The following is an 11,275-nucleotide window of genomic DNA, read 5'->3' as shown; positions in this document are numbered from 1 at the left end:
AAGAAGATGGGGCTGTGCAGGGTCGGGAGTTGATGGGAAGATGGGACTGTGCAGGGTCCGGAGTTGACGGGAAGATGGGACTGTGCAGGGTCGGGAGTTGATGAGAAGATGGGACTGTGCAGGGTCGGGAGTTGATGGGAAGATTGGACTGTGATGGGTCGGGAGTTGATAAGAAGATGGGGCTGTGCAGGGTCGGGAGTTGATGGGAAGATGGGACTGTGCAGGGTCCGGAGTTGACGGGAAGATGGGACTGTGCAGGGTCGGGAGTTGATGAGAAGATGGGACTGTGCAGGATCGGGAGTTGATGAGAAGATGGGACTGTGCAGGGTCGGGAGTTGATGGGAAGATTGGACTGTGATGGGTCGGGAGTTGATAAGAAGATGGGGCTGTGCAGGGTCGGGAGTTGATGGGAAGATGGGACTGTGCAGGGTCCGGAGTTGACGGGAAGATGGGACTGTGCAGGGTCGGGAGTTGATGAGAAGATGGGACTGTGCAGGATCGGGAGTTGATGAGAAGATGGGACTGTGCAGCGTCGGGAGTTGATAAGAAGATGGGACTGTGCAGGGTCGGGAGTTGATGGGAAGATGGGACTGTGCAGGGTCAGGAGTTGATGGGAAGATGGGACTGTGCAGGGTCGGGAGTTGATGAGACGATGGGACTGTGCAGGGTCGGGAGTTGATAAGAAGATGGGACTGTGCAGGGCCGGGAGTTGATGGGAAGATGGGACTGTGCAGGGTCGGGAGTTGATAAGAAGATGGGACTGTGCAGGGTCGGGAGTTGATGGGAAGATGGGACTGTGCACGGTCGGGAGTTGATAAGAAGATGGGACTGTGCACGGTCGGGAGTTGATAAGAAGATGGGACTGTGCAGGGTCGGGAGTTGATAAGAAGATGGGACTGTGCAGGGTCGGGAGTTGATGGGAAGATTGGACTGTGCAGGGTCGGGATTTGATGGGAAGATGGGACTGTGCAGTGTCTGGAGTTGATGAGAAGATGGGTTTTTGCAGGGTCGGGATTTGAAGTTTTCCTTAAGTTAGGAGCATGGTAAAGTTCTGCCGTGTTGGAGTTTCGAGAGTTGGCACAGTGTCAGTGTCTCCACTCTCTGGTTGGCACCACTTTTTTCTGAGCTTTAATAGCCCTTGCAGGGAGGGTTTGGGAGGTTTGAATGAGTGAAGTTGTTTGTTATTCTTCTGTAGCTTTATGCCCTGCTGACCCGGCACAGAGAGATCCAAGGTCACAGACTGAGAGTCGTGGGGGTGTGAATAACGTTTGGGGTACAGAGTGTAATCTGCGGGGGGGGGGCACACAAATCTACTCAGATCTAGGTCTGTAGATAGAGGGATCATGAAGTAGATATTCTAGGGGTAGTTGGAGTGATGCAGACAGGGCGGGAGGGCGAGGTGGGTTAGGGAGAGGGACAAGGGTTGGGGAGTGTGAGAGAGAGAAGGGAGAGGGAGGAGTGGAGATGAGGGGCGGTGGTGAAGGAGATTTGTGGAGTGCAGAGGGAGTGGTAGGGTAGGGGGCAGAGAGTGACAAAGCTATCTCGTGCCTGCAGATGTACAGAACGAAACCGAGCACGCTCGAAGCAGGGATCACACTGACATCTTCAATGCTGACAACCTGAGAATTAATAAAAATAACATTTACACAACCTGTTCGCATATCCCATCAAAATGTTTCCTTTATCCCCTTCTCCCAAGAGATTTGCTTCTTTGGCTCCGGAACCTGCTCTTTTCATTGCATTGTTGGTGACCATTCCATCAGCCAGTCTGGCCTCACTGTCTGAAACCTCTTCTCTAAATTCTTCCCTTCTTCACTTGTCTCTCCACTTTTAAAATGGCCCTCAGAACCATTCACAAACCCCTTACTCCAGGGCCCATTTACCCTGGTGGATGCGGCTGATTCTTATGGTTTCTGTCTAAGGTAAGGTCCAGTATCCACTAACATGACCATCAGCAGCAGCTGAACGGTCAGGAGTGGGTTGGTGGGGGGGGGGGTTGATCTGGGCAATAGGAAGTAGATGTCATGGGAGAGCTGAGCTTGATGAGGACCTGGGAGATGAGAGGAGAAGTATAAAGTGTTGATGGAGAGTGGCTGGAGTGGATGAGGAACTGTGGGGAGATTGGGAGCAGGGATAGCGAAGGAGAGATATGAGCTGTGTCAATGACACTCACTGCACCAGTCTCAGAGATCAAGAAACCCATAAGCAAAGGGAGCTACTTACTGATGGCAAAGATCAGCCAAGAGGCAACTCTCTGTGGACAACACCTCTTCAATTCTGTTGTGTTGAACATTGATTATACCCATTCACTTTGTCATAGGGAGAAGTGAGATTTTCTGTGACCATCGCAATCACTTGAGGCTCCTGTTTGACCTCGCTCAGGAAGATTGCAGAGTGGAGATTGGGATTGTTGGTGGGAGATTGGAGGAGATCCGGTCACAGTTTAAAACACCAATGTGGAGTTTATTTCACACAGGCTGGCTCCTGAAATTGTCACTGCTCCCTACCACACTCAGGAAGCTGCCCCAGTGAAGGAACACATGGGAGGTAAGTGTTAGCAAGGGGACAGTTGAAACAGAATGCTGAACCTTAGAGTCATTAGAGTGGAGTACCAGTCAAAGACTGTCGTGATCAAGCAGTATAAAAGAATAAAATTATAAAGTGATATTAAAAGATTTTAAAAATGGACAAAACTGGGGCAAATGGAATTCAACATAGGCAGGTATGAGGTCAACCACTTCGGACCTAAAGAGGATAAAACAGGATACTCTCAAAGATAGAAATAGTGACGGTCCAAAAAGGCTTCAGTTATCCATCTACATCTATCTTTACAACGTTATGAACAGGTACAGGAAATAATCAAAAAGGCTGATGGAATGCTGGCTTTTATATCCAGAGGACTAGAATACAACAGAGTAAAACATTGGAACACAGGCCATTCAGCCCTTTGAGCCTGTTTCTCCAGTCGATGAGATCATGGCGGATCTGCGACCTAACTCCTTTTCTCATATCCCTTAATACCTTCGATTAACAAAAATCTGTCAACCTCAGAGTTTAAAATTAAGAATTGATCCAGCAACAACTGTTGTTTGTGGAAGAGAGTTCCAAACTTCTCCCAACCTTTGTATGTAGAGATGTTTCCTAACTTCATTCCTGAAAAGTCTGGTCCTAATTTTTAGACTATGTCCTTTTGTGCTAGATTGTCAACTCATGGTCCAGCACATCCCTCATTCCACCATTACCATCAAACCAGGGGACCAACCCTGGTTCAATGAAGTGTGCAGGAGGGCATGCCAGGAGCAGCACCAGGCATACCTCAAAATGAGGTGTCAACCTGGTGAAGCTACAACACAGGACTGCTTGTGTGCCAAACAGCGCAATAGACAGGGCTAAACGATCCCAGAACTAACGGACCAGATCTAAGCTCTGCAGTCCTGCCACATCCAACCGTGAATGGTGGTGGACAATTAAACAACGAACTGGAGGAGGTGGCTCCACAAATATCTCCATCCTCAACGATGGGGGAGCCCAGCACATCGGTGCGAAAGATAAGGCTGAAGCATTTGCAACAATCTTTAGCCAGAAGTGCAGAGTTGATGATCCATCTCGGCCTCCTCCTGAAGTCCCCAGCATTACAGATGCCAGACTTCAGCCAATTCGATTCACTCCGCGTGATATCAAGAAATGACTGAGCATACTAGATACTGCAAAAGACCTGGACCCCAACAACACCTCGACTGAAGTGCTGAAGATCTGTTATCCAGAACTGGTCACACTTCTAGCCAAGTTGTTCCAGTACAGCGAGAACACTGCCATTGATGCTACAAAATAAAGTTCATACCAAGACTATGCAATGACCAATGACAAGGTATCTCCAATAGGAGAGAATGTAACTATGTTCCCCTGACATTCAAATGTAACACTAATGCTGAATAACACTGAATGCTGAAGAAATGGGGAGCTCTTCCCGGGATCCTGCCCAATATTTATATCTCAATCAACATCATTAAAACAGATTATCACATTGCTGTTTGTGGGATCTTACGGTGTTCAAATTGGCTGCTGCATTTCCTAAATTACAACAAGGATTACACTTCAAAATTTGGCTGTAAAGTACTTTGGGACGTTCTGTGCTTGTGAAAAATGCGACAGAAATAGAAGTCTGTCTTTTTCTTTTCTCTTTGGAATCCCCACTATCAATGTCCTGGGGGTTAACACTGACCAGAAACTGAACTGGACCAACACATAAATGCTGTGGATAGAAGAGCAGGTCAGAGGCTGGGAATTCTGAGGTGAGTAACTCACCTCCTGACTCCCCAAAGCCTGTCCACCATCTACAAGGCACAAGTCAGGAGTGTGATGGAATACTCTCCACTTGCCTGGATGGGTGCGGTCCTAACAATACTCAAGAAGCTCAACATCATCCAGGACAAAGCAGCCCACTTGATTGGCACCCCATCTACAAACATTCACTCCCTCCACCACCGATGCATAGTGACAGCAGTGTGTTCAAATATACAAGACGCACTGTGGCAATGCAACAAGGCTCCAAACCCGCGACCTCTACCACCTAGAAGGACAAGGGCAGCAGATGCATGGGAACACCACCACCTGCAAGGTCCCCTCCATGTCACACACCACCCTGACTTGGAACTATATCGCCGTTCCTTCACTGTCGCTGGATCAAAATCCTGGAATTCCCTCCCTAACAGCACTGTGGGTGTACCTACCCCACATGGACTGCAATGGTTCAAGAAGGCAGCTCACCACCACCTTCTCGAGGGCAATTAGGGATGGGCAATAAATGCTGGCCTGGTCAGTGACACCCAAACCTCATGAACGAATAAAAAAGGTAAAAAATTTCCCAGGCATGCCCTATTCATGAAATGCAGGATAAATCCAATTCAGCCAATTACCGCCCCATCTGGGGGCTTGTGCTAAAGTTGGGAGAGCTGTCCCACAGACTAGTCAAGCAACAGCCTGACATAGTCATACTCACAGAATCATACCTTACAGAGAATGTCCCAGACTCTGCCATCACCATCCCAGGTATGTCCTGTCCCACCAGCAGCAGAGGTGGCAGCTCAGTGGTACACAGTAGGGAGGGAGTTGCCCTGCGAGTCCTCAACATCGACTCCGGACCTCATGAAGTCTCATGGCATCAGGTCAAACATGGGCAAGGTAACCTGCTGATTACCACCTACCGCCCTCCCTCAGCTGATGAGTCAGTACTCCTCCATGTTGAACAGCACTTGGAGGAAGCACTGAGGGTGGCAAGGAGACAGAATGTACTCTGGGGGATGTCAACGTCCATCACCAAGAGTGGCTCGGGAGCACCACGACTGACCGAGCTGGCCGAGCCCTAAATGATATAGCTGTCAGACTAGGTCTGTGGCAGGTGGTGAGGGAACCAACTGGAGGGAAAAATATACTTGACTTCATCTTCACCAATCTGCCTGCCGCAGATGCATCTGTCCATGACAGTATTGGTAGGAGCGACCACCGCACAGTCCTTGTGGAGACAAAGTCCTGTCTTCACATTGAGGATACTCTCCATCGTGTTGTGTGGCACTCTTCTTCCTTTGGCCTCCTTATCTCGAGAGACAATGGGTAAGCGCCTGGAGGTGGTCAGTGGTATGTGGAGCAGCGCCTGGAGTGGCTATAAAGGCCAATTCTAGAGTGACAGGCTCTTCCACAGGTGCTGCAGAAAAATTTGTTTCTCGGGGCTGTTACACAGTTGGCTCTCCCCTTGCGCCTCTGTCTTTTTTCCTGCCAACTGCTCAGTCTCTGACTCGCCACACTTTAGCCCTGCCTTTATGGCTGCCCGCCAGCTCTGGCAAACGCTGGCAACTGACTCCCATGACTTGTGATCAATGTCACAGGATTTCATGTCGCGTTTGCAGACTTCTTTAAAGTGGAGACATGGACGGCCGATGGGTCTGATACCAGTGGCGAGCTCGCTGTACAATGTGTCTTTGGGGATCCTGCCATCTTCCATGCGGCTCACATGGCTAACATGGCACTATCACCGTGCTAAATGGGATAGATTTCCAACAGATTTAGCAATGCAAAACTGGGCCTTCATGAGGCGCTGTGGGCCATCAGCAGCAGCAGAATTGTATTCAACCACAATCTGTAACCTCATGGCTCAGCATATCCCCCACTCTACCATTACCATCAAGCCAGGAGACCAACCCTGGTTCAATGAAGAGTGCAGGAGGGCATGCCAGGAGCAGCACCAGGCATACCTCAAAATGAGGTGTCAGCCTGGTGAAGCTACAACACAGGACTACTTGCAAGCCAAACTGCGTAAGCAACATGCAACAGACAGAGCTAAGCAATCCCATAACCAACGGATCAGATCTGAGCTCTGCAGTCCTGCCACATCCAGCCGTGAATGGTGGTGGACAATTAAACGACTAACTGGAGGAGGTGGCTCCACAAATATCCCCATCCTCAATGATGGGGGAGCCCAGCACATCAGTGCGAAAGATAAGGCTGAAGCATTTACAACAATCTTCAGCCAGAAGTGCCGAGTTGATGATCCATCTCGGCCCCCTCCTGAAGTTCCCAGCATCACAGATACCAGACTTCAGCCAATTCGATTCACTCTGTGTGATATCAAGAAACAACCGAAGGCACTGGATACTGCAAAAGCTATGGGCCCTGACAATATTCCAGCAATAGTACTGAAGACCTGTGCTCCAGAACTTGCCGCGCCCCTAGTCAAGCTGTTCCAGTGCAGCTACAACACTGGCATCTACCCTGCAATGTGGAAAATTGCCCAGATATGTCCTGTACACAAAAAGCAGGACAAGTCCAACCCGGCCAATTACCCCCCCCATCAGTCTACTCTCAATCATCGGTAAAGTGATGGAAGGTGTCGTCAACAGTGCCATCAAGCAGCACTTTCTTTGCAATAACCTGCTCAGTGACGCTCAGTTTGGGTTCCGCCAGGGCCACTCAGCTCCTGACCTCATTACAGCCTTGGTTCAAACATGGACAAAAGAGCTGAACTCAAGAGGTGAGGTGAGAGTGACTGCCCTTGACATCAAGGCAGCATTTGACCGAGTATGGCATCAAGGTGGCACAGTAGCACAGTGGTTAGCACCGCAGCCTCACAGCTCCAGCGACCTGGTTTGATTCTGTGTACTGCCTGTGTGGAGTTTGCAAGTTCTCCCTGTGACTGCATGGGTTTCTGCTGGGTGCTCTGGTTTCCTCCCACAGCCAAAGACTTGCAGGTTGATAGGTAAATTGGTCCTAGTGTAGGTAGGTGGTAGGAGAATTGTGGGGATGTGGTAAGGAATATGGGATTAATGTAGGATTAGTATAAATGGGTGGTTGATGGTTGGCACAGACTCAGTGGGCTGAAGTGCCTGTTTCAGTGCTGTGTCACAAAATAAGAATCCCTAGCAAAACTGGAGAAAATGGGAATCGGGGGAAAGCTCTCCATTGGTTGGAGTCATACCTGCACAAAGGAAGATGGTTGTTGGAGGTCAATCATCTCAGCTCCAGGACATCACTGCAGGCATTCTTTAGGGTAGTGTCCTAGGGCCAGCCATCTTCAGCTGCTTCATCAATGACCTTCCCTGCATCATAAGGTCAGAAGTGGGGATGTTCGCTGATGATTGCACAATGTTCAGCATCATTCGTGGCTCCTCAGGTACTGAAACAGTCCGTGTAGAAATGCAGCAAGATCTGGACAATATCCAGGCTTGGGCTGATAAGTGGCTAGGAACATTCACGCCACACAAGTGCCAGGCAATGACCATCTCCAACAAGAGAGAATCTAACCATCTCCACTTGACATTCAGTGGCATTACCATCACTGAATCCCCCACTATCAACATCCTAAGGGTTACCATTGACCAGAAACGGAACTGGAGTAGCCATACAAATACCGTGGCTACACGAGCAGGTCAGAGGCTGGGAATCCTGCAGCGAGTAACTCACCTCCTGACTCCCCAAAGCCTGTCCACCATCTACAAGGCACAAGTCAGGAGTGTGATGGAATACTCTCCACTTGCCTGGATGGGTGCAGCTCCAACAACACTCAAGATGCTCAACGGCATTCAGGACAAAGCAGACCGCTTGATTGGCACCCCATTCACACCCTCCACTACCAACGCACAGTAGCAGCAGTGTGTACCATCTACAAGATGCACTGCAACAATGCACCAAGGCTCCTTAGACAGCACCTTCCAAACCCACGACCTCTACCAACTAGAAGGACAAGGGCAGCAAATACATGGGAACATCACCACCTGCAAGTTCCCGTACAAGTCACACACCATTCTGACTTGGAACTATATCGCCGTTCCTTCACTGTCACTGGGTCACAATCCTGGAACTCCCTTCCTAACAGCACTGTGGGTGTACCTACCCCACATGGACTGCAGCGGTTCAAGAAGGCAGCTCACCATCACCTTCTGAAGGGCAATTAGGGATGGGCAATAAATGCTGGCTTTGACAGCGACTCCCACATCGAATGAATGGATAAATATTAATAAAGACCTAGCTTTGACCAGGTGTCTTTTCTCAACTTCTGAAAAATTGCTGGATGTGTGGGTTTGGGGCCAGGATGATTAGCTTCCAAGCAACTGTGCTCACTCCTGGCTTTGCTGTCAATCCACTCAGTTTAAACGTCACTAGTTCAAAGAAGTATCAAACTGAGGGACATAAGGTCTTGCGGGTTCTGGAAGGACATAATGGTCTCTTGGAACTTACAATATGACCAGCACAAAACATTGGGAGGGAACCACCCACACAATGAAATAAATAAGTAAGAGCAACATACGTAAAGAGGTCCGAGAAAGGTTTAACAAAGTTTGTTAACAACACCATTTATAGTTTGTCTTTAACATTGTAACATGTCTCAAGTTGCTTCACTGGAGTGTTATCAAACAACATTTGACACCGAGCCACATAAGGACTGGAATTACAGAATCACAGAATTGTGACAGGGCGGAAGGAGGCCATTCGGCCCATCGTGTCTACACCAGCTCTCTGAATGAGCAATTCACCGAATGTCATTTCCCCACCTTCTCCTCGTAAACCTGCACATTTTTCCTTTTCAGATAACAGTCTAATTCCCTTATGATTGAATCTTTCTCCACCACACTCTGAGGCAGTGCATTCCAGACCTTAACCACTCGCTGCGTGATGAAGTTTCTCCTTATGTCGCTTTTGTTTCTTTTGCCAGTCACTTCTCCAATCTATCTTCATAACTGAAGTTCCTCATCCCTGGAAGCATTCTCATGAATCTTTTCTGTACTCTCTCCAATGCCCTCATGTCTTTCCGAGAACTGGATGCAATAATCCAGCTGAGGCTGAACTAGTGTCTTATACAAGTTCAACATAACTTCTTTGTTCTTGTACTCAATGCCAGGAGGCTACAGAGATGGGGAAGGGTGAGGCCATGGAGGGATCTAAACACATGGATGAGAATTTTAAAATTGAAGTGTAAAGGTATTGATAATTCCCTCACAGTTTAATCTGCACTTTTAATCTCTGCTTTACTGGCTAATGATTTTTACTTTCCAGAGCTCGTGGCTGGGATTGTGTGGTAATGCTATGAGGCATGTAATTTAACTGAACATTAGGAAGCTACTGAGTGTATGAGGTATAAATAGTAAAATTGTACCATCATCTGGGGTCTAAAATCCACACCCTTGGTAATGATATTTACTGGTAAATTTTAACGATTTCCAAGACTAAAGGGTCAGGAGGAAGAACCTGTGAGAACACCTGGGCACGATGCACCAAATGATATCAAACAGGAGTCGATGCACAATCGAGTGAAAGTCGGGAGAGAGTAGTTCAGAATAATTAATAGATGGCTTTCTTTGAGATGGTTGTGTTCTTGCCTAGACTGAGTAATGAGCAGAATATATTTTACATAGTTTAAAACCTGGCCAGTAGCTGAAACATTGGAGCAAACGAGAAGATTCTAATCAAAGCCCTCCACATATCACACCCCCACTACCCATTTTCAATATCCTTAAAGTACAAGAATGGTTCCTAACACATGTTGGCCTTTATCGCACGGGGTTGGGAAATACGAGGGCAAAGTGAGAGCAGCCAGAGCAGTGGCACCACGGCTGGCACTGTTGTTCAGCAGGGAGGGACAAAGCGCAGAAGAGCAATAGTTATAGGGGACTCTGTAGTCAGGGGCACAAATAGATGCTTCTGTGGATGTGAAAGAGACTCCAGGATGGTATGTTGCCTCCCTGGTGCCAGGGTCAAGGATGTCTCTGAATGGGCAGGGGGCATTCTGAAGGGGGAGGGGGAGGTTGTGGTACACATCGGTACCAATGACATAGGCAGGAAGATTGATGAGGTCCTGCAGGGGGAGTTTAGGGAGTTAGGTAGTAAGTTAAAAAACAGGACCTCTAGGGTTGTAATCTCTGGATTACTCCCTGTGCCACGTGCCAGTGAGGCTAGAAATAGGAAGATAGTGCAGCTAAACACGTGGCTGAGCAGCTGGTGTAGAAGGGAGGGTTTCAGATATCTGGACCATTGGGATCTCTTCAGGGACAGATGGGACTTGTACAAGAAGGACCGGTTGCATCTAAACACGAGGGGCACTAATATCCTGGCTGCAAGGTTTGCTAGCGTCACTCGGGAGGGTTTAAACTAGTGTGGCAGGGGGGTGGGAAACAGAGCAGTAGGACAGCTAGTGAAATAAATGAGGAGGACATACTAAATAAGGCCAGTAGGACTAAGAGGAAGAGCAGGCAGGGAGATGTTGCTGAGTACAGCGGGACTGGTGGTCTGAAGTGCATTTGTTTCAATGTGAAAAGTATAACAGGTAAGGCAGATGAACTTAGAGCTTGGATTAGTACTTGGAAATATGATGTTGCTATTACAGAGACTTGGTTGAGGGAAGGGCAGGATTGGCAGCTAAATGTTCCAGGCCTTAGAAGCTTCAGGCGGGATAGAGGGGGATGTAAAAGGGGTGGGGGAGTTGCATTACTGGTTAAGGAGAATATCACAGCTGTACTGTGGGAGGACAACTCAGAGGGGTCATGCAGCGAGGCAATATGGGTGGAGCTCAGGAACAGGAAGGGTGCAGTCACGATGTTGGGGGTTTACTACAGGCCTCCCAACAGCCAGTGGGAGGTAGAGGAGCAGATATGTAGAAAGATTTTGGAAAGATGTAAAGGTAACAGGGTTGTGGTGGTGGGTGATTTTAACTTCCCCAATATTGACTGGGACTCATTTAGTGCTAGGGGCTTGGATGGGGCAGAATTTGTGAGGAGCATCCAGGAGGGTT

The 11,275-nt window shown here is 48.4% G+C and overlaps 1 protein-coding gene across 1 annotated transcript in view; it reads left to right on the top strand.

The window, feature by feature from the left end:
• The first annotated feature begins 2,526 nt into the window (after positions 1-2,526).
• LOC137377659 (apolipoprotein L6-like) overlaps positions 2,527-11,275 on the top strand; it is a 48,639-nt gene continuing 39,890 nt past the window's right edge. The window contains exon 1 of the mRNA XM_068047562.1: positions 2,527-2,547. The gene's annotated coding sequence lies outside the window, so the exon portion shown is untranslated. The remainder of the gene's footprint in view (positions 2,548-11,275) is intronic.

The sequence above is a fragment of the Heterodontus francisci genome, chromosome 1 (genome assembly GCF_036365525.1).
Source record: "Heterodontus francisci isolate sHetFra1 chromosome 1, sHetFra1.hap1, whole genome shotgun sequence".
Taxonomy (NCBI): Eukaryota; Metazoa; Chordata; class Chondrichthyes; order Heterodontiformes; family Heterodontidae; genus Heterodontus; species Heterodontus francisci.
This window is presented reverse-complemented; position numbering and strand designations above follow the sequence as displayed.